Raw genomic sequence first — 24,449 nt, 5'->3', positions numbered from 1 at the left:
TAATATCCCCACCGCCACCGTGAAGTACACCCCGTCCGAGTTGTCATGTGTAGCATGTATAGAAGGGTTGTACGCCGTTATATATCCGCTCTTCTGATGGATCGCTTCGTAATGAAACGGACGCTACGAAGATATTTCCTCCTTGCATCGAAAGACCTCTCTATATAACTCCGCAACCGCCGACACGGATAAAAATAATAATAAAACAACGAGATAATAAAAAAAAATCTTGCTACGACGGACAGTCCGCGACATCCTCCTCCTCCCCCTCCCCTCCCCTACACATCACATCTCCGCGATATATATATATATATATATTGCTCCCTCCTTTCCTCCCTCTCCCTGGACAGAAGAAGAGCGAGTTCGTCTCCGTTACACTTTTACCCCTCTTCATATCAACCCCTTTCTCACCCTCCTCTCCTTCAATGTCGTATTCGATCGGTGTCTAGACAGATATGTGAAAGGGGAAACGATACAAGTATACAGATACGTATATAAGGCACTAAACAGAAAAGGAAAAAAAAGAAAAATTGGGAAGAAGGACTCACAAGAAAGAGGGAGGGGGTGAAAGGAAGGGGGACGGCAGCAGCCAATGATGATTGGCTCCGTGCTTCGGTCCGTGCCACCTAATCCAATCAGAATTCTGGACGGCTGGACGGAAATGCCCCCTCGGGCGTTATAAGGGAAAATAAAAGGTTTTGACGTAGCATTTTTTGTTCCTCTTATATTTCTGTCATTACCGTGCATATGTTTCTATGAGGCGTTCCTCGTGCATTGACATGCACGACGAAGGACATTGAAGTGTATTGTCCCGCAAATGCGGGCCATTCAAAAGTAACCTGTGTGACGGGGTCCGATTATTCGTAGAAATGTTAAATGTCCAGTGCACAGGAGAACGGCGGCCCCGTCATTCGTCCCAAGTTGACATGAACGGACTCCGCTGAGACATAAAGTATGATCAGCCGTATACATCATACCTCGTGACGGTCTCGTAATCCTCCCGTTACAAACAAACTTCTGACGTCACCGGGACTCACGTGACACCTCCAACAACAAATAGATGATGACGATGACATGAGGTGTTTCACCGCTGGGGTGCATACCTTACCACGTTGCCTGACACACTCGAATCGGACCAGACATGATTTTTCTTTTTCTTTTTAGATGAATCTAAAAAGGACTTAATAAATGATGATGTCGATGGCAAAGCGGTTTACTGATGAGCAGCTGACTAGTCACAGGACACAACTGCACTTGAAACAAGAATAGCTTCTATTATGATGCAGCGTGAAACTTGAACTGAATTTTGGACACTACTAGTACAGCATACTGGGCGAAAAGTGTCGTTTTCGTGAGCGTACAGGTAGACGTCCATTCGCCCGCATAAACCATCGCCTCCTCAACGCTTGCTTGGGGTGTGGGCAAAGTGGCAGCTACACGGCAGTTAGCGGACAAACCTATCAATCCAGCGACTCCTTCTCTCCGACCCTTCCCGTCTTCGAAATATCGGCGATGGGGTCCGATCGCGTGCTGCCATCTTGAGGCCATACGAACAGTTTGAGGGAAGTGTCTCTCTTTCTCTCTCTTTCTTTTGCTCCCGTTTTTTATGGTCTCCGAATTTCGGGACATGTTCTCACAGGGATCGCGAGACGCGATTATCTTGTCACTTGCAAGGCCAACTATATTGCACAAAATCAAAACGCTATCGCCCCTGACTTGTGAAAAGCGCGAAGCGTACGCCTTTTTGTGACAATTGACGTAGCTGCGTAAGTGTCACAAAAAGATGTACGCCTCCCGTTTTCAACAAATAAAGGGAGATAACGATGTTATTCGGGATGAGGCTTGGCTTGGCTTGGATGGTGTTGTGCAGTGAAGCCCTGCTTTAAGAGTACGGTTCGTGCAGTTCATGTCCGGAAAGTTTGTGACAGTTCGAGCCTCTTCGTGACGTGATATGTGTCGCATAGCATGTTCGTCTCGTAACGTGACACGGTAATATGTGAGTTATCGTTGATGTGAAGGTTCGGAACATATTACCCAAGCCGCACAACACCTTGACCCAATATTGGACCAATACTGGCCCAATATTGGTCCAATATTGGGCCGACATTGCCAATATTGGGCCAATATTGCCAATATTGGTCCAATGTTGGGCCACGATGCTGTGCTGCTTGGCATACGTTTCCTATTACGCACTTATGCATGTACCAGCTCGCGTGGCGTAGCGGTTAGGTTGCTCGCCTTCCACGCCGAGAGTGGGAGGTGACGCGGGCTCGAATCCCGGCACCGGCTCTGTTGTCTGAGGTTTTCCCTGGGTTTTCCGGCAGATCTTCCGGACAAATGTCGGCACAGTTCCCCCTGAAGTCAGCCCGGGACGCATACTAATCCCCCCCTGTTCTCTACTTCTTCCTGCTGTCCTCTCTCCATCTCTCAATGTCTGTACACCACTCATAACCACAGTTGCTTCGCGGCGCTAACACGGAATAAAAGGAAACACTTATATGCATGTATGACTTCCCTCCTTCTCATTTGTTGAAAACGGGAGGCGTACGCCGTTTTGTGACACTTATGTAGCGATATGTTAATTGTCCCCTCCCCCCAAAAAAGCGTATACATATATATACAGGGTGTCCCAGAAAACGTGTCATTGAATTATAATAAAAAAACTACACCACCTAGAGTCATGCGGTCAACGGCATTTGTTCTTACTGGGTTTTTGCCACCTCCTCATGTGAATGTCGTGTAACGTAAGTTTAATTATGTAAATTTTTGCGAACTGAACTCGGAAATTTGCCTAGTAAATGTCACTTTTTTACCCCACCAATGTGAAGAGCGTGTCTAATTTACTCAAATTAATGATAATTGACAGGGATATTCAGGAGCTATCCCATCGGAAAAAATAGCCGAACATCATGCTCTACGGAGGTCGCACAGAATAGCGCATGATGAATTTTTCAGCGCAATCTTTGTCAGTCCGACGAAAGGAGGTTGGAAACCCAGCCCACCACGGCATCACAAAAAGAGATAACGCAGGCATGGCTTATCACGTCCGACTTTCGCTGGGATAATGCTTTCCCTCTCCCAATTTTAAGAACTGTTACTTTTTCTACTATCACCCTTTGGGCTGGCTTCGGAACCTCCTTTCGTCGCACTGCGAGCGATTGCGCTCGAACAGACATCGCGCGTATGGTCCGACGCTCCGAAAAGCATATTATTCGGCTATTTTTTCCGATAGGATAGCTCGTGAATATCACTGTCAATTATCATGAATTGGAGTGAATTCGGCACGCTCTTCATATTGGTGGGGTAAAAAAGTGACCTTCCCTTGGCAAATTTCTGAGTTCAGTTCGCAAATATTTGCATAATTAAACTTGGGGTACATGACATTAACTTTACAAGGTGGCAAAAACCTAATAAGAACAAATGCCGCTGACCCCATGATTCTAGGTGGCGTAGTTTTTTTATTATAATTCAATGACACGTTTTCTGGGACACCCTGTATATATATAAACGTATATATAAAAGCCGTTCCCATAAATAAGGAGTGCATGTGTTGGGGGTAATTCGTTACTGTAACTAAGTTACTTTTTTCGATAACTTTTAACTTAGCTCCAGCAACTTCTTGAGGAACTCGTTCATTTTTTAGGTAACTTTGTCAAAGTAACTTGGAGAAAGTTCCATAGAACATAAACTTGCTTTGTGCTCCGTTCAAGAACCTTATTATGAGATCAAGATTATCAAATACCTTCCTAAAGAGGCACATAAATGTAGGCTTCTTTCGTAATATCAGATATTGGTATAGTTTTTGTGTATAAAAACTATTTTGGAACGTCTTGCATCGCCCATTGTGAGATCAAGGTCGGAATTAACTATAGAAAGGTCAAGAACTAAAAAGTATACAGGGTGTTTTTTTATTCGTTACAGAATTTTTATTTTAAAAAATTAATAGAGCAAAGTAGATGCCGTTTCTGCAGTTGAGTTATATGGTTGAGTTGTATGTAACTACAAGGTCACTAATTACCTATAATTCATTAATTAACTCTTTAATTGGGAGATTCCGCGCAAAAGCGAGAGGACAGAACGGGAGATATTTCTCGTTGAAAGCCACTCCATATTTAAAAAAATGCTTAAACGCGCACGTGTGTTGAAATATCCATCGCTGGATTTCGCTATGCAAATGAGCCGAAACAAGAACTACGCACGTTTCGAGCGCAGAAACGACACGACCCTCGCCTTATCTGGGTCGGAGAGCGGTCTATCTGGCAAACAGATTAGCTCCTACACCAATCGGCTCCATCGCTCCAAAGCACGTGACCCTCTCACGTGGACTGCCAGTCGCTCTTTGTGCGCTCGAAACGTGCGACGAAATTTACGACGAAATCATCACAATCAACGAAGCCTGCCACTGAATCTGCTCCCAATTAATGAATCTACTCCCAATTATTATAACAATTTCTGGAACATAAATTGCTGTCTCGCAACACGCAAATTGTCAAAGTTTGGTCAACTATTTCTGCCTTTTTTTTTCCCCCGATGTCGTACTAACGCCCTCAACAACGACCATGCCATTACCGCGCAATAATGAACGCATGCTCCGATAAAGGTTAGCCCCCCACACCGTCCAACAAAGCGACCGGTCCATCTCTGGAAACCTAAAACAGAACCGCACACTGGCCGGTAATTCCCTTGCCCGCCGGCAGAGGGCGGGCACTCGATTCGCATGAGGCATAATAAATTTAAAAAGCGGGACCTGTAATTTCTCCCTTACGTGTTTCTTTTCTTCGGCGCACACAGCTCTCGGTAGCATCTCACGGCCACACCTGCCCACTATGCAAGAACCCTATACGCGAAGGAAGCATATTTCGCATGCGGGACACAGCGCGCGCGGTAGGCATATTAAAAACCTGCTGCCGTCTATAAAATTTCAATTGACCCGCGCTATATGGACCACTCCCCGCAGGATATATGGCGGCGGTGGTACATCTTCGTGGTTCACTAACGCTGCCCGCAGTTAGGCCCTAATTGCGCTGGGAAAAACATAGTTGCTGCGCGCTCGTGAAGATGCTTAAAAGGTGAATGAATCGTGTGTACAGCGGGTGATGCTGTATTCTTGCGACGCTGCCCAATTGTTGCGGAGTGTGGGTGAGGCCCCGTGTTGTGTGCTTGTATACGTCGCGTAATGGCGCGGAACGGGAGATGAATGAACGTAAAATCATCTGCCACGCCGTTCAGTTGATTGCGTGTTGTAGCTGGCGTAGGGTATGGAGCGCTGAAACGACGTTTTCTTTCTTTTTAATGTTTGAACGTTATTGAAGCCGCTGCCAGGGTATTGGAATCACTGAATGCAAATTCGATGGCGCGAATTAAGGTAATGAAATGACACCTCGCAACCCTTCTTCGTTTACTTTTCATTCACTTTTGCTGAACGTGCATTGTCACTGCGCTTTTTAACGTACAAAATGCCTGAATCTTTTAAATTAATTAATTTAAGCTTGATCAATTTAAATTAATCAAAACCCAGCCATGAACGGTGCGGCGTGGCCATGCAAGCCCTCGGCCTGATCTCCTAGCGTGACGTAATCAGACACAGGACTCTCTGAAAGAGTTGAGGGACTGCTTCAGGGTGCGCGCGCACGTGCTGAAGTTCACCTATACGATCATCGTTCCTGTGCAAGGGTGCTGTTATTTGTTGCGCGATCGTCTCCAGCCAAAAATGAAAAGAAATACGGAGGAGGCTTTCCCAAACCCCTTTTAACAGCCATAGGGTGCCAACCAAGACAGGCTGTACTGTTAGGCACGGATCACAGAGACGAGTAGCTTATTGTTTAAAGTGTGTGTAGAACACGCTATTCAAGAAGATGCACGCGACGAAGGAGATGAGGAGATGATGTTGATGGTGTTGTATACATACAGTTATTTGAGCACCTACGTCAACCTTTCTATGCTTCGCAACGGGCACTCTCGACAGAATCTCGTTTTCTGGGCAATTTATTTCGTAATATGGAAGTCGTTCGTGGCTGGCTTATAAATGAATTAGAAAGGGTGTAATTTGTGAGCTGCACGTATTTCTGTGGTAGACAATGCCGTTCGGAAAGCCACCGGAATCCCCGAATTTTACCGCTTGCGAATCTTGCACCGAGTCTTACCACTAAAAGAAGAGCAAAAAACTCTCAATTCTTTTCGGAGTTCCAACACCGTATAGGGCGCACAAAGATTACAGGAAATGCGAAATCAACTATAAAACATGATTTCTTGTACACTCTGTATGTCATATAAACTGCTGTATGCCGGTGACACACGCGTCTATAGTTGTCAGTGTATATTAGCATTCTCGCGAAGCCACGTATAAGGGGTGCTTGGGACGCCCCCACGCCTCTTTCTACATAAAACATAATGATAGAGCCTTTCACAGACGACCTGCCACACAGCTCAAGCGTAACAAGTGTCACACCGGAAAACAACACACAAAAGAGCAACGACATTCAGCAGCGTCATATATACTGCAGAGCTCGTAAAGATTATGCCTTCAACACTATATGCAGCACCCAGGGAACGAGCTCTGCACCCGATACAGAAAAATTTCAACAGGGTTCTACCCTTCATGTATACAAACACACGTACATGTATATACAAACAAAAAAAAAACACAAAAGAAAAACTTATACTCCTGCGAGGACCAATAAGAAGTTTGCGTTTTGCGTTTACGACGACCCCTATAACGACGGCGGCTATTCATGACTGCATAGTGGCGCCCTCTACTCCCTTTTATACATGGGCAAGATGGAGCGTGACGCTTTATATTCGAAAAGTCTGGCCTGGAAGACGATTAAGAGGTTTATTGGACGCCATACGGAAACCGAACGGTTCCGTAGGGCGTGTTTCGTATTAGGAGTGTCATTAGTATTATTGCCTACACGATTCTCACTGCGAGGGAGGTTATTTTTTTTTTATTGACTTTTATTATTTGGTCGGTGTTCTCGTTTTTTTAGGGCTTGTATTGTCAGTTTGGGGATAGGCGGTCGTCGCGTTTTATTTGCTCGTATAATCAGGGATGAACTGTGTCCTTCTATTTTTTTTTTCTAGTTCCGCATACCAATAGTTATGTAGACGTATCAAAGTGCGGCCGTGCTATGTTGAATACGAAATGATACGTATACGCTTAGGTTAATTGTGCGGGAGAGTTTGTAGATATATGTACTCATCATTTATGGGTATTGTTCATTGGGGCCATTCTACTTGATGGCGAAATGATGCGTACATCGTCTCATTTACGAATTTACATTTTGGAGCCGCATTATTCGAGGACTTGCGGTGTGCAAAGATTGTGCAGCGTTGCAATCGAGTGCAGTCCGTCCAGTCAAGGGGTCATCATTGTTCATGCGTCAGCTCACACACGTGAACTTTTGAGATGGCATGCGGCAGTGCATGGCCCCATGGGACACTGGATCTTGCAAAAATTGTACATTGACTGCCCTTATTGTGTATATGCCTTCGGATATGGGCTGTACGCTGCACCAACGCCACCTACATACAGAAGGCCTGCTTATTGCCTCCTCTCCCTCCTTCGCTGCGTGGACATATAAAGTCAGAAATCGTCTGCTACCGCGATTCGCCGTTCGGCGAATTCAAGAACTCGCAAATGATTGCAGGTAACTTGGAACCCATATAGACCCGAAGCTGTACACGGAAAGTGCAACAGGCTTTCCAGAAAATCAGTCTTGAGAAAAATATAGGACCGTATTGCGCTTTATTTTGAAGTTTTCCCATCTATAGTACGCGGGGACGTTCAACCGCTATATACTCGCAGACGACGGTGATTAGTCTCCATGGCTTCGACCGCTGAAAGCACGTTCGTGATTGGCTACCGCCGTTGAAAACACGATCCTTATTGGCTGACTCTTAGTTGTTACGTCACGTCGACGAGTAAGCAGGCTTTCTCTATCTAGGTGGTGTTGGCTGTGCCGTTCCTGTCGTCTGCTACAGCTGTGTGTCGGCTTCTGCCCGTTCAAAATTAAAATTTCCACTGCCCAATCATGTCCAGTCGCGGGCCGATACGTACCCAAGCAGCACAGTATCTTGGTCCAATATTGGACGAAGATTGGACCAATATTGGGCCAGCATTGCCAATGTTGGTCCAACATTGAGCCAAGATGTTGTACTGCTTGGGTAGCGCCCCTAGCCGATCATGCGGAAGGGACTCTGCATATAAGAGTTGCTGCGATTCTGACATGGTGCGTAATATCTATGGTAGGTCGTGACCACAACTGATCCACACCGGACCAGCCATGGCTGCCTCGCTACGCAGAACGCCCAATTGTCAACCGTTCGCCGCAGAGCCCAGGGCGTCACATTCGTCTCTATGCTGGGCGCGAATGTTTTCCCTGATTTCCCTTTCTTCATTTCCCTCACTTACTACCCTTATTTCTCTCCGTTTCCCTCTGTTGTCCTTCCGTTAAATCGAGACAGTTCCTTATAAGGAACGCCAACAAGCCGGAGTGATGGAGGGTACACAGGTGAAACGTAAGAAAACAAGAACGAAAAAAAGGAAGAACGATATGACGTCTTCGCCTGGGGGCCCTGTGAGGGAGGTTCCTCTAATTAAGAGCGGGCCTCTTGGTTCAACAAAACCTCCTCTGGTCCAAGGCGTCTCTCAGGTCGACTCTGAGTGTTGGACTAAACAGGGCTTCCTGCCATAGCCTGATGGCTTTAACGGAACGCGATTTCTTGGCGATGGCTTCTGTTCGGTGTGAATGGTGGTGGCAACCTCGTGCTCGGTGACCTTGTATACCGGGGAAGCACTGCTTCGTACGCAGTAAATATCTTATGTGGTGCCGATGTGTATGAACTCCAAAGAGATATGAGGCACGTCTTACACGCTCAAAACTGAATTGCATGCAATTCAATTCGAGTGCAATGCAAGTCATCGACGAACTTTCATCTGATGCGCAACTATAGTGAGAAGAGCTGGGTCGATTTGTGCTTTGCTCCGTCTTTTAGTATGATGCGCAGTCGCAAAGGATACAATTTATAATTGCGTACAAATTCATGCAATTAAATGCACTGAATTGTATGGAATGATTGTGTGTGTGTGTTTTTTTTTAAACTTTCAGTCACTTCTGCGTTTTACGGCATTTATTTGCCGATTCTTTAGCAATATTTTGCTATCAGCATTTTGCGCCATTTGGGGCCGCTTTTGGGACCATTATGAAGCAACTAACCCTTGTTTTTGAACGCAGGTACTGCGACGCACAGTTGCCTAACGCTTCGTGCGCAGTCTGGCGGAATTTTCTCACGTAACACAGCACTGTGAATGCGGGAACTCTGTGATATCTGAATAGTGCAACCAATTCATCTCAGCTTTACCATTATGGTGTTTCCTGCATTAATAACACGCCAGCTCCCTGCTACTTAATCCAAACTGTGCGACGCCTAACCCCCCCCCCCCCACACACACACACACACACGATCGAGCAGATGCCCAAATGAAGGGACAGTACACACCCGTGTTCCTCGTAAGCTTCTTCGAAGCGTTTTTCAGCCTCTTCGGTAGTCTCGACACGTGCACTACAGTATACACCGCTCCAGTATATAGTGCATAGTGCCCGAAGCTAGGGCGAGCTCCCTAGTATCATAGACGCACATATTTAACGAGATACAACGAAAAGACGCGCGAAGGAAAGAAAAAAAAACATAAATGAGGACGAAAAAAGAATTAGAAGCAGCATTCATTAACCGTGAATTATTAATTTGTTTCATTAAACCGGCCCGACAACGCTCCTAGATTATCAACGAGTGGAACCGGGTTCTTCATTTTCTTGTTTGCGTCTTCTCGGCAACAGGTTGTAGCGCGCTATCCCGCGTGTTGCTCGCGCGGCGCTTCCACCGAAAACGCGAGCGCGGAAATATCTCAGCTGCGCCGTTGTAACTGATGTAATGAATCTGCGAGTCTAATCTGCGTTTCTATCTTTCCCGACCTTGTAGCCACGTGACAACACTGGAACGGAGGGTAATTAATAAAAAGGTGCCAAGTCCTGTTGATTGGTTATAGTATGAAATTCAGCCGAAGTTAATAGGCCCCTGACACTATTTGTTATAAGCGTAGAGACTTGATTGCTTTTTCTCGGTGCTCTAAGGTTGTTCGGCGAGCGAGGTTGTGTTTGGCCGGACGGGTGCTGCTATGGGAAAATGTATGGGCGGGTGGCGCGCCTCGAGGGCAGTGAGGATTTTTTTAAAGAAATGGGGAACGCCTCCTTTTAAAATGGAGACGGGCTACCGGTAATGAGCTATCTAGATTGGAATGTTATTATTACGGGAGTAAGATTAAAATAATAATGAGGTGTGTGGGTAGCAATCAAGTTTGCAAGTTTATACTTGTTTTCATAGTGAGGTTAATTGTGTAGAGGATGGTGATCGACGATGTAAACGAAGAGACAAACAAGTTGGTTTACCAGCGTTGGTTGTTTATGCATCCGCCGAAGTTACAGTGTGTGTGCGTGGTTATAAATAAGTTCACATTGTTTTGTATGTGTGTAATGGGGTTACCCGCTGTGAAGGCGTCCCCAGGATGAAGTTGACACACACACAGCCAGATTCACCGATGAACCTTTTGTAACCTTTTGTTCGTGGTCTTTTTGCTGTGTGTCAATAATCATTCTGAGTCATTCAGCACGGTTTCTTGAACGCAGCGGAAGGGATGGAATGGAGGAGAGGGAAAGGGAGGCAACTGCAGCAGCTATTTTTTTCTCCATCGCATTTAAGGGCAAGGGAGAAAACGCGCTTCTGGCGGAGCGCCAAAAATGACCACCAAATTTCCCTTTATTTCGGACACCGCTTTCTCGAACTTCTTTTGTGATTTCAAAGCTCACTAGTCAAAAATTGGCTACGTCAACACCGCAGGCGGTCTTCTAGTGTTGCCAAAAGCTGGCCCACATGACCTCGAATATGTCGCAATTTATTGCAATTGAAAAAAACAACAGAAAAAAAGGTTGATTTTATAAAATTTTGTCTATAGTCGGCACGAAGACGCTGTATACAGGGTGTTTGCTCTAACGTGCCCAGAAATTTTATTTAACGCGAGCGATAAAAGAGAAACGAGCGCTACTTTTCAGCTACTTGACTAAGAAACAGGTGCTACTAGCCAAGCAGTACCTGTTTCTTACTCAAGTAGCAGAAAAGTACCACCTGCTTTTCTTTTATCGCTCGCTTTAAATATAATTTCTGGACACGCTAGAGCAAACACCCTGTATGTGCCGTCAACCCTGGAAGCAAATGAAAACGTCAGGTGTGCTCACTCTACTTGAGACCAAATTTAATGATTACATCAGAGATTCGAATAAAAATGGTTAGAATAATCATTCTACAGAACTTTTAAGTCTATTTACACCGAGGAAGGTAATTGAAAATTCCTCTTAAAGTCAGCTGAACCTACCACTTCGTCACCATAATTTAGGAACTGCGGGAGGTCCTGCATAAGAACAGCCAGCTCTTCAATTTCGTCGAAGTTTTGGCTTCAACTCGTTGGCACATGAAGATATGGGGATGGATATTACACACCCCATTCGTTCGAACGCAAAGTGGCTGATTACTACGCCGTAAATTCCCATCCTTCCCACCGTGTTCATCCACTGCAGAAAATCATCTACTCCCCCTTCCCCCGAAGCATCTTAAACATCTCCGTTCAAAGCACCCGCACAACTGCAAAAAAATTACGCGTGAACGTGGAACTAAAAGCCTCATAATGATCATATAACATCGTGCTTATGCCCCTAAACGGTTGTATCACAAAGCGATTGACCCGCGCCGACTCAGTCGGAACCCTCATTCACAGAGCGAACGCCTTCGCAACACCGTATCTTGCCATGCCAATTTTCGCCACCAGGTGTCGGGAGCATCCGCTCACCTTTCCAAAAGGAATAGCCGTGAAGAAAAGCGTCTTTCTCACACACACTTGACGGTGCCTTACCGGTCCGTGGGCGATTGCCCCACCTTGCTCCTGATTATCAATCACGGACTCCGGGCGAATTCACACGTGCAAACACTGTTAATTTCGCTAGCGAACCTGGCTGGCTTCGTTCAACTCGTCTTGCCCTAGCGGCCGATTAAATTATATCCCCACCCTCTTCCGGGGAAAATGGACTTTCTTTTTGAAAGTCGTTAGGGAGGGTGTGGTGGCGCTGCTGTACGGTTGCTCTTAGCTTCTGTTGCGCGTCCGATGCTACTAACCCCCCCCCGCCTTGGGTGTGGCATCGTACTATACTCGTTTTCGCGTGTACTTTTCAATGTTTCTTTCCTCTTTTTGTGTGTGTGTACACGACTCGCGAATAGCGCTATTTATTATTTATCGCCTATTTATTTTTTATTATTCGAGCGCGGTAGTATATGAGCTTGGGCTTAAATAATTCAACCTGATGTACGCTACACCCCTTCGGTGTGTGGATTAGATTAGGGGCACAAGGGGTGTGCCAGGGCCTCGGGGAGGACGAAGTATAAAATGAGCGGTAAGTGAAGGAATTTGTGGAACGTTTTGTTAATTATTATTTCCCTGTGTGAAGTCCTTCGGTTAAGGGGAAATCATCTTACCGCAACGCAAGTGTGAACACACACACGCACGCGTGCGGAGGATAAATATGATGACCAACGGCAGGAAGCTTTGAGAGTATCTGGTTCTCTGACAAGACACCTGAATTTCAGGATCGTGAAGATACAAGGTTTGAGCGGCAGCCAGCTATATTTTGCGCTTGCATAAGAATCCAGACTTTTCACAAGGCGCCACAGCGTCATTAACTCTTGCGGACATTCGCGCCCATATCGCAATTCGTTCTTTAATCTAATAATAAAATAACTGACGTCGAAATATCAATTGTTAGGCGTCCTTGGCAGATCCAGCTGCAGCTATCCGTTTCAATGGTGAGCGTTTAACTTCGTCCTCGTCGAATGAATACATTGGGTGCGTTAAGTAGGCGCCCCGGGACGCGAGTGTTTCAGACGCCACTTCGACACAAGCTCCACTCGCGCACCCGGGAGTGTGAGACTCCGACCCGCTGTTCGCATTCCCGGTTCATTTCGGTGCATGGATGCAGACGACAAACGCCCGGGTGCTTGAGATTTTTCGTGACGTACTTCCTGTTGAGCGGCGGCAGGACGACCTCCGAAGTCTGGGTTCGGAAGCAAAATACGGACTTTCTGCGTTACCCAGTGCTCCGATTTCAGTTAACTGTAATATTTTTTATAACTGTTATCAGGCTTTTTTATTAGTGGACAACTTCCAAGCGGGTATCGGCGGTTATTCGCTGAAATGTAGTTCTTTAATGCAGACACCTCACACGCCATGCAGTCATCTTCACAGTAAAGCTCCTATGGCGCCTGTTACAAATTCCCATCTTTTCCACTTCGTTCGCTGATTAAAAAAAAAAAGTCTTCACAACCGCCGTTGTCTCTTCCGTCGCTCTAGGTTCAAACTTAGCCAACGTGTCCTCCGTCCGTGCACTGCATGAGCGGACAACAGGAAGTGGCATCAGCGAGCGAGCAGTGTACCGCTCCAAAGTTGCTTTTCGTTGTTTAGTGACCGCTCCGGATGTCTCATACTCCCGATTTGAGTGCGCCAAAAGAGGGGCGCCTACTCAACGCACCCATTATTCACCTCCTAACTAAGTACGTGCGCAGCCATCAAAACGAACGTACCTGCGTACTTCGTGTGAGATTGAATCGTTAAACGTGTACAGCCGCATTCTCAAGAAATTTGGTTGGTTGGTGGTCGGTAAAATAACAAGGGGAGGTTGAATTCGCGCAAGCGAATTCTGCTACCCCCCAAAAAGAAAGGAACGGTACGATTGCACCACAGAAGGTGCGAGCGCACCGCAAAAGGAATTTTATGTAAAGCTGTCCATGCTGTTCAACTACTCCGGACGGCGTGGAGTTTCCATCTTTGCTGTCTTGCTCGTGTTCTTAGCTTCTATTACACGCGTGGTCATTTTCAGTTGAAACGCAAATGCCTCGTACGGCACCACGCCTTTCAATGACCCGTACGCAGAAGAGAACGCCAGTTTTGCTGCAAGCCAACCTGTTGCACGCCCCCACTTGGCCTCAGTTCAGTACGAGTTATCAGCGCAGCAGACCGAGAATTAGCAGATAAGATATACCTATTTGCTAACCTGTCTATTATTTATTAGTTCTGGTATTAGTTATTAACATTATTAGTGTTATTAGTTAGTGTTAGTTATTACTAATTATTAGTCTGTTATTTATTAGTTCTGTTAATGTCTGTTATTTATGGTAGTTATTTTATTAATCTGTCTGTCACGCTTGACTTCAAGGTGCGTGCAACACTCTTCGAACACACATGTTTTACCGCGTGGCACGAACCTGCTACCTTCTGGAACTGTCACGCAAAATATTTCCTTTAGGAAGCACGCATGCTCTGAGAAAATTAGTTTATAAGAGTGCGCGCAGTGGCGGCGGTCTCTCCCAGTTCCTTCTGGCGTTTTGTGACGTCATATCAACGAACACTATGATTGGCCGCCGAGAATCGTCGACAGGGACTTTTTTCTGCAAACAGTATACAACCACTCTGCTTACCTGAACGTGTAAGCGTAGATGTGTTACAGAGGTGAGGTGACCTATAGCTGTCAGATACAAAGCGGTACAAGTTCCGGGGGATTAGCACAGTTGATAACACCTAGTAGTGACGTCGAAGTAGTAGTTTAGGCATTCCGCTGCGTACCGTGCATGCCATGGCGTCACAAGTAAGTTCCTGCGGGAGAGAGAGAAAATCGTCGAATGAGTTTTACGCAGGGCGTAAGGCGAAAAAATTTCGGTGCTTCGAGTTCCGGTTTTCTCAGGAAAGAAGTGGAAAATGGCTCCACATGGGCGAATCGTTCCCAATGCTATTCAAAAACCAGTAGATTAACTGTTAATGTAAAGTATAGATACAGGCTACCACGAGGCCTAAACGAGCAGTAAAGGCTGAAATTCTTCGTCTTTGGCTGCGGCGTGCAACAGATAGCATGTGCTCTTGGGCGAGAACGACGATCCAAGCTGACCTGTTGCGCGCGGGGTCTTTGATGAGCGCGCGCTCTAGGCACCCCTCAAGTCCTTCAGAGAGCCCGAGTGGTGGTGACGTCACTGCATGACGTGGAGAGTCTCCCGCAAGCAACCCCGCGCAGTGCCCCTAGCGGATGAACATTCAGCGAGACATGATACCTCGCGGCTGCTCCACGGGGTGATGCTACGTCACACGCGCCTGAATACGTCAACCCGGGAGGTCAGGCCGGGCCACCAATATCGCGCCGCACGGTTCATAACTGCTTTTTCACGTGCTTTTTGTAAATTTAATTCCGCAGTGACAAAAAAACATAACACAGTGTAAAATATACAAAAATATACTGACGAAAGATTGTGTGTGGTGGCCTTGATAGACTAACTGATGGATGAAGCAGTGCTTCGAGCAATGCTAAATGTGATTTATTTGCTCCTTTTGTGTTTTATACCCGGTACGGGTCATTTTCATTCATTACAGTTAACCCCTTTTGAAAGAAGAAATGCGAAATATAAGAAAGAATGGCATTTATAAGAACACGTGGAGTTGTAGTAAAGAGCGCATTGTCGCCTCTAAAATTTGCGTCGTGTATGCCCCATATTCTGACTAATTGTCTTCGGTTAGACACTCTGCATCGAGAGGGACGCAGAGTCTTGAAAGAAGAAATGCGAAATATAAGAAATAACGACACTGATAAGAATACGCGGAGTTATAAGAAATAGCGCATTTTCCCCTATAAAATTTGCGTCGTGTATGCCCCACATGTTGATTAAATGTTTTGAGTTACACACACTGCATCGAAAGGGACGCACAGTTGAAAGAAGAAATGCGAAATATTACGAAATAAGAATTACGGGAGCGAGAAAGGTTAATGAAATACATTACATTAATTACATGATAAATATTATTAGCATGGAGAATTTTTTGTTGTCCAGAAAATCCCCCGTCACACGGGCATCCTTCAACGATGATTGAAACCAATGGCCATTTAACATGCGCGTAGCCCCCCTGTCCCCCCATTCCTTCCTGCTGTCCTCTCTCCATCTGTCCACGTCTGTACGCCGCTCATAGCCACAGTCGCTTCGCGGCGCTAACACGGAATTAAAAAAACATGCGCGTAGCGCCACGTAGCGTGTAACGTGTCAACTTCTCAGAGCATTGGATGCGTTGCCCCCTGACAGGTTGACACATTGCACGCTGGGTGGCGGTACGCGCATGTTTAATGACAATCGATTTCAATCATCATTGAATCATCAGAGTGGTATTATTCGAGTGCAGCAAAACACAAAATATACCGGCTCCCGTGGCATAGTGGCTAGGATGATCGCATTTCACGCCGAGACTGGGAGGTGAGGTGGGTTCGAACCACCGGCACAGGCTGTGGTGTCTGAGGTTCTCCATGTTTTTTGTGACAAATTCCGTGTAAGCGCCGCGAAGCAACTGTGACTATGAGCGGACATGGGACGGATATACAGGGTGTTTCACTTAAGAGTGACCCCTAATTATTAAAAAAATGTACTTGACATAAAAATTAGAAACCTTCCGCGTCATACTTGTGAAGGTGAAGGTTTTCCATAGTGACTGAAATGGGGTGTTGTGGCCATGGGCTTTCTAATTAGCGCAAAAAGAAGTTACATTTCTTTGGGAATTTTTTGAGTTCAATTAAGCTAATTGGACAAATTAATGAGATACACTGATGGAAACCACCTGTTTGGGCGGCAAAAACCTTCACAAGTATGACGCGGAAGGTTTCTAATTTTTATCTTAAGTACATTTTTTTTAATAATTAGGGGTCACTCTTAAGTGAAACACCCTGTATAGGACAGCAGGAAAGGAGTGGGGGTTAGTATGCGTCCCGGGCGTACTTCAGGGGGAACTGTGCCGACACCCGTCTGGAAAACCCAGGGAAAACCTCAGACAGCACAGCAGGTGTGGGGATTCGAACCCGCGTCACCTCCCAGTCTTGGCGTGGGAAGCGATCATCCTGATCACTATGCCACGGGGGTTGGTCCGGGGTTTTCCGGCAGACTTTCCAGACGAATGTCGGCACAGTGCACCCTGAAGTCGGCCCAGGACGCACACTAGTCCCCATGTCCCCCACTCCTTCCTGCTATGTCCTCGCTCCATCCATGTCTGTACGTCGCTCATCCTCACAGTTGCTTCGCGGTGCTAACACGTAGTTAAAAAAAATACGCGACTAGATATATCTCAGTAGTTAATGATAGTCTATTTACGTGTGCTGCATAACTACGATATTTACGGACGTTTCGTCAGAAGTGAACAACACATTTGTGAAATCAAATTATGACAATAATCACAACAAAAATCAGCAGTGAAGCTTCGACAGTAAAATAATGTGTGTGTTTTTTCTTCTTCTTCTGATACATGCGCTTCCGTGAATTTCTAATTCCATTGAATTTAGAGTTTTTGGCATTCTTAAAACAGCAACACTTTCATTTCGAAGTGTGCTGCTGGCGATTCTATACCAGCTGCTTCAAACGCAAATCGAGTCGCGGGCCGCATTCACCTTAGACAGCCTCCTTCACCTTCATGGAGTCAGCACAGAAAAGGAATGACGATAATTACCATAAAATAAAATTAAAAATATACAAAAAAAAACAGGAACGGTGTAGTTATTGTGGAGCCGGATGGTGTGTGCAGAATTCATGACTGAAAATCGGCACTTGACGCACCAAGAGAAATAAATAAGCTGCCTTTCAAATCGCGCACTGAAAATATGAAAAACGATTCGAGAAAGATACGATAGTCTTTCACAAACGATTATGACAACGTTCAGGAGAACTGGAATCATTTCGTATTTACAAACTCCATCGTTGCCTTTGCTTACAGTTTCAAGTTGGAAGAACGGAAATTGAAAAACCGAAGAGTAATAAAAGCTAGCTGATATTATTGACAATGGATGGCTTCGGGTTTACTGCTTTAATATCACTCCTAAAAAAATTAAAATACGATGGCATTTGTACATAACTGTTCCGTCTCTATTTTTAGTGTCCCTATTTGACTTATTGTGACAATTTAGATGCGTCCGTCTTAACCCTCGCACTAGTTACGGTGGTAGTTTACCTAAGTGAACGCGAAGACCAGGTTGCTGTGTCCGTCCGTAACATTGTTGGTGTTCATGAGCCACAAGAAGTGCTCACATGCGAAAATTCTGCCTAACATGGACAGGGGCAGCAGTATAGGCAGAGCAACGCTACAAACCATGCATGAAAATCTGGGTTTATTCCTAATTCTTCTTGTGTGTTTTTTTTTTTTATAGGGTAGCTTTCTTCGCTTTTTGGTGGGTCAAAGGGCCCGCGGGCCACAGAATAGGTCATCGTGGGCCACATGCGGCCCGAGGGCCACGTGTTTGAGACCCCAGTTCTATACCCTCCCACACCCCTGAAGTTATGCCAACGTTATCATGCGTCTGTTCGTATAGGGCCTGCTCAGTGATTTATCCAGACTCCCCTACCCCCCTAACCCCCTTTTTCAGCTGTGTACCCCCTACAGGGGGTGCCCTTGCGACTTCAGATTTAGACACATGTCGGTAATGATATGTTAAGGTATAAGGTACAATGACGTAACTATAATAATGACCCCCCCCCCAATTTTTTCTAACACCCCTCCGTGCTTAGGATTCTGGATAAACCACTGCGGCTCAGCGTCATACATGTGGCACAACTATTTAAATTCAAGTAGCATCCGTTTTCACTGGCACGTAGTGTTACTATGTACGTGTTTACTGCCGAATTAAGCAAAATGAGATGTCCATAAACCACGAGCCTTTCTCATCCAGTTGCAACGCGGTGGTGTTTATCTCGTTCGACTCCAAACATCCTACCTGGCCGCCCACTGCGCGTGGGTAGTGTTGCTGGTCATCGTGTTACCTATGCTCCCGTGGACAACCTTGCATGGTCACGAACATTTGTTCACCCACTCATAATGCTTGGGCAGTACCTTCATTAAGAAACATATTTCGTTGCAAAATAGCTGGCTTATGTACGAGTGCAGAATCCGTAAGTCACTAATGTTCCTTTGGAACAACAACGCTTTGTTTTGATCTGTGCTAATCACGTGAGAATTTTATCTCTGCATTAACCACGGTCTTTGCATAATGCGAATGACCAAATAATTTTTTGGTTAATGAATCGCTTTGGCGACATTGATTATTGTGTATGGATACCAATGTAAGCGACGAGTGACCGTATGGGGGCTGATGACGTAAAATAAAGCCGTAACGTTTTGGCCGAAGTCTCCGCACTCTTTAGAGTTCCAAGTAAAAAGCGGTGCGGCATATTTTCCAGACCTGTTGTTGCACAGCACTGTTGCCCCCGAAGTCGTCCCAGGATGCGCACCAACCTCATCTGTCTCTCACTGCTTCCTGCTCTACCTTCTCTACCTGTCCTATATACTTCAGCGCGCCTAACGGGAAATAGAAGCACGAAACAACACGGGCACTCTTTCCACTGGCACGATACTGTTTTCTGTAGCAGTGAATTTCACGTATGGGTATGAACGTTTCACACATCGTCGTTTTTGTGACGATTTTTTTTAAGATATAGGAATATCTTTTTTTTGGTCCATAGTGCACTTTAAGATCCTCAGATGGCATCGAAATGCAAGCCTTCCCTGAGAAGTTTAGGTTCTACCTCTGAATACATGCTCACGACAGACAGCCGTGACGACAGTGAAACTTATCGCTTTTATCGATTCAAGTATCAAAAAAGAACGACAAACATATCCCAGCCCCCCTTCTCCTCCTCCTATTAAAGCGACAGACGACAAAAGAAACCATCCTTTAACAACGTCTCTGGAGAAACTACGACGACATCTCATTTGCATCCGCGATGACCCCCTCTGCTTCCAAAGAACCCGTGTAGAGTTCGGCAAGTTTAAAAGCGACACTTTACATTATATATTATCGCAGATTAATATCTGGCGCTCCTGACAGCTCCCTGTTGAACCGGACCAAGAAAATGGAGGCACCGAAAATGAAGAAGAGGAAAAAAAAAAAAAAGGACGCTTAAAAAGATGTGGACGCTTAAAATACCAGGGGGCTCCTCAAACAGGCGATGACTTTGCATAGTTAATTACCAGAAACTGTCTCGTTCAAACGGTCGGGCGCATAATCGTGAGTATGAGGAAAATGTATTTACATAATGCGAGTTTTTTTTTTTTTTTGTTATTAATAATTTCCCTTTCTTCGCGACACTACTGGTGACCCGTGGCGGTTGAAGATGGATATTTCCGTTAATTTACATATCACACGTTCGGGGGCGTCTTGACGATTTTTTGCTCTCTCTGTTTCTTTTTTTTTTATCCCGGAGCGTGCTTGTGTGTGCGCTATTTGAAAAATGTAAATGAGCGGTCGTTAAGTCCAAAAATTTAAATTGCAAATTGTGCGTGACCGTTCGTCTTTCCGGCCAATTAGCATACAATAAACATAAGTCATTTCCGCTAAGCGAAATATGGATCTAGATAAAAAAAAAAGAAAAAAATAGAGGAGAAAAAGCAGACAGCGTGTGTCCTGCAAAGGAAGCTGTGGGAGAAAGTAAAATGACGTTAAGATTATATATGTGTATATATATTTGGCGAAGTAGGAGGGTAATTATTATTTATAATGGCCTCGAGTGCTTCTCTAATGATGTATTTTTTAAGAGGGCTCTCCAAGGCTACCAGTAAAAGATGAAAAACTAGATAATTCGCACATTCACGCAACATTAAATTTCAGTGCGCTATTAAAAAAAAGGTAATGCTACCAAGTGCGTTCGTTTTTCTGTTTTTTTGTTTTTGTTTTTAACGATACAAATGTGGACAAATCGCAATGGATACCCTCTGAGCATCCCCGAAGCTTTCCCCTCATACTTTGCGTATTCCGAGTGTGTATAACTCTGACTAGAGGACTACATGTTTGCATAGGTAGCAGTTTACTGGGCACCAAGATACATTCCTCGAACGTCGAACACGCTAAGGAAGTTTCACAGAAAGATGCTCCCCTTTGAAAGAAGTTTTCCCCTGCTTCGCCCTCTTTCAGGCAAACTCTGTCGACGAGGCGAAATTATCACTTTCACGTCATCATCGCCGAAGTTCCACAATCATTATGGCCCATTATAAAAGGCAGCGCCAGTGACATCGACACCAACCCGGCTGCTAGCAGACGACAGCCATAGCAGACGATTAGAACCAAACGACGCCTAACGCCCCAACAAACAACAAGCTCGCCAACGATTAACCCAAAACAACCGCCCAGCGTTGGAAACGACGACATTTTGAAACGGTGAAGCCTCTCCCCTCTTTAACACCAAAAACATTTCTCGCACCTGTGCACACGAAACTAACTTCGCGTTCGCGCGCTACTACGCAGCCCATAATTAACGGAACCGACTAAGTCCGCTTCATTTTCGGTTTCGCTAACGACTCCCCGATGATTACATTTAATCAACTTCAAAGTTAAACGCACGGCAGCAGTCATCTGCGTCTCTAATAACAGTATGCCTCCCATCGTCGCGTTCGAAACAAAATCGGCTCGCTAGAGACAGCCCCCCCCCCCCCCCTCCCCCTGTCCAATCAAGGACACATTTTGAGTCAACGATCGTAGCGCATAAATATTCGGCGTGTTATACACGCCTGACGCGATATACTTCATAAGGGCGAATATTAGTGCCGTGTATAGAATAAAGGGATAGAGGAAAGCGTTAATAAAGTCGCCGTGTTAAGTAAAACATTAGCGCTAATTTCCAACCTCGTTCATGGCGCGGCGATTTTCAAAATTCGACACTCGTTAGGGAAAAGAGAGTCGCCGCCTAACGGCAGGTCTCGAAGCAAGGCTCATTGGTTGCCTTGATTGGCGGTGAAGTTTAACGCAGCAGGTACTTCGGGAGTGTTTTGGATAAGGGGGCGTTTTAGTGATTTAGCGTGTACGCGGGCAGCCTGTCGTGATTTGCGCTGCGTCATTGCGCCGTTTCTCAGTCAATTCAATGAAGGTTCGTTAATAACCCTGAAGCACAAGTACAGACTGGGCGTATTTCCTTTTGCAGGTCTTTTTTGTTTTGGGTATTTCCTGGGCTACTCTCCCTCGGAAAGTCTAAGCTTTCTTTTCACGGTGTTCTAGGAACGCAACTAGGACACATAAAAATGTGTAAAGCATTTGACAGCACGTAAAAAAGCCCCTACGTTATAGCGGTCGCTAAAAACGTACCCGTGCCGGCATGGCATGCTCAGGAACTGCGCTCAATACGGGCGGATCATTGGGCTGTTTACATATAAAACTCTGAAGACGATTTAATTCTGGAAAATTTCAAAGTGATTCAGCATCCCAGTGTAAAGTTATAATGCGAAATGTACGAAAACGGCACTCAAAACAATCAAGATGGCGGTGTTGCGAGGAGTAGTTGAGACGCTGCTCCCCAGGCGCACAACACCGAAGCGGCTGGTATGGCAGAACAGCTCACTGCAATCCTACCCGCTTCAGCGTTGTGCGCCACATCGCCGTCTGGGGAACACCGTCTCAACTGCAAACCTTACGTTTACATCAACACAAAAAGTAAACAACAAAGACATTGAACTCACGCAACATCATTAGTCAAAAATAAACCTCTCAAACGTAACAACCCTTCCACAGAGGAGGCATGCGCATGTAATACAAGAGCCGAGATGCAAATTATCGTTAATTATTAAAGAGAATTAATTAGTCATTATAATGAAGGTGAGTTCGACACTTTGGAGACAAGTCGAGCGTATACGTACACAGAGAGAGAGGGAGAGAGCGGGGGGGGGGGGAGAGCGATCTACCGTGAATCCGGAATAAGTATCGTACGTGGAAATTTAAATAAATCCCCCATTAACCAATGCGACGAGTGTGTTTTTCCCAGGGCAGCGATAAATTGTGTGGTCTCCGTTTTACGACGGCAAATGAGTTCTCATTGTAAAGACGGCCATTCCAGATAAAGTGGTCGATACGATGTTGTCTATGCAGAATTAGATGGCGCAATTAGGTGCTCCTTCTGTCTCATGATTGATGTATTCATGGACGCGCGTGTGGCTCAATGGCGGATGAATAAATTGAACCAGTTTATGAATCAGTGAATCGCTTGCTGATCTCAAAATTGCGGGGTCGAACCCTACCGAGGATGCGAGCGATTTGGTGGCATTCTACGAATTGCTGACACCCCTGTACACGGACACCCAGCTACCGTTGAGGTCGATGGCAGTTGAACATCCCAAAGGCACTTCAACTGAATGGTAGTTCCCTGTGCCTACACAGCGCTTTCCGTGCGTCGCAGCGTTCAGCTTTTCTGCCGGGTGATGCTACCATGTGACCGGTGTAGACAGGGGCGGCGGAAAGAGGGGGGGGGTTACGGGGTTTACTGTAGACCCCCTGAATTTGTGAAGGGGGCGCAAAATTCCCACGGAGGTGAGGCGCCAAAATGTTATCTCAGGTGCCGCGTGCGAATGAAACGCCATAAACCCTTTTCCTTTGCCTTTTTGGAACCCGGGCATGAATTGGTGGTGGCGGCAGTGGTGGATGGAAGTGGGCGCCAATTGGGATCTGGGGTCCCCCTGAATTCAAGACGTTGCGCCGTCCATTGGTGTCGATACCATAAAACTCGGCTAGTTCTATTATAAAAGAGGAGTCTCACCTTTTGTGGTACTTGTTGCTCTTTCCGTCTAAAAGCACGCAGTTAGGCCACAGCAAAATTCAAACAGTCCGATAAACGCTCCGACGCTTGTTGGTCCATCTCACCGCCATCTTGCGAGTTGGCTGGTTCAATTGAGATTGCCGGTCTCACTTGAAATCAACTGCCATTGAAATCTCGACGCCTAACTGTAAGTGTGGTTTATGCCATTTGTTCAATGGCAGTTAAAAGTTCCCGCGTAAAAGGGGCATTAGGAACGAGACTGAAGTTTGTATATTTTCTTATTCTCATCATCAGTGAAGGACGTTAACACCGTCTGCCATGTGCTGAGATTTGTGCAGTATTAATTATTTTCGTTTTCACGCTGAGGGTTCTACATACGCAGTTAAACAACAACAGTAACCGTATTTCGAGATAATGAACGGAGAGTTTCATCGACGGGGCGATACTGTACCCAATTACTGGTGGTGATACATATGGTTAAGACGTGCATTACAATAATGCGTTTCATTTCAAGTTCGCAAACACATAAGCAGGAGGCCTACCTGCATAGTACCTGCCAGTGCCGTATATTAAAAAGGAGTCTGGCCATTAATGGGCCCTGCATATACCTGAGGCTCCACCCACTTTTTCAGGTATCTAGCCCACACAGGTCGAAATACAGTTCCCTATTATCGCAGGCCATCCAGTACTTATTCCTGAGCCTTATTTACTGGGTGCCACCATTTTGGAGAAACTGGATTCGTTGGATTGAAACGGATATCACGGTGACAGACCAA

General features: G+C 45.7%; 2 protein-coding genes across 6 annotated transcripts in view; one reads left to right on the top strand and one right to left on the bottom strand.

Annotated features, from left to right (window-relative positions):
• LOC135391155 (uncharacterized) overlaps window positions 1-24,449 on the top strand; it is a 247,571-nt gene that overhangs the window by 92,124 nt on the left and 130,998 nt on the right. The window lies entirely within an intron of this gene.
• The window catches only part of LOC135391144 (uncharacterized), a 168,058-nt gene that overhangs the window by 126,041 nt on the left and 17,568 nt on the right, over window positions 1-24,449 (bottom strand). The window contains exon 2 of the mRNA XM_064621255.1: window positions 14,572-14,746. The gene's annotated coding sequence lies outside the window, so the exon portion shown is untranslated. The remainder of the gene's footprint in view (window positions 1-14,571; window positions 14,747-24,449) is intronic.

Source organism: Ornithodoros turicata, chromosome 4 (assembly GCF_037126465.1).
Source record: "Ornithodoros turicata isolate Travis chromosome 4, ASM3712646v1, whole genome shotgun sequence".
Lineage (NCBI taxonomy): Eukaryota > Metazoa > Arthropoda > Arachnida > Ixodida > Argasidae > Ornithodoros > Ornithodoros turicata.
The sequence above is the reverse complement of the archived record's forward strand: the minus strand, read 5'-3'. Positions and strand labels throughout refer to the sequence as shown.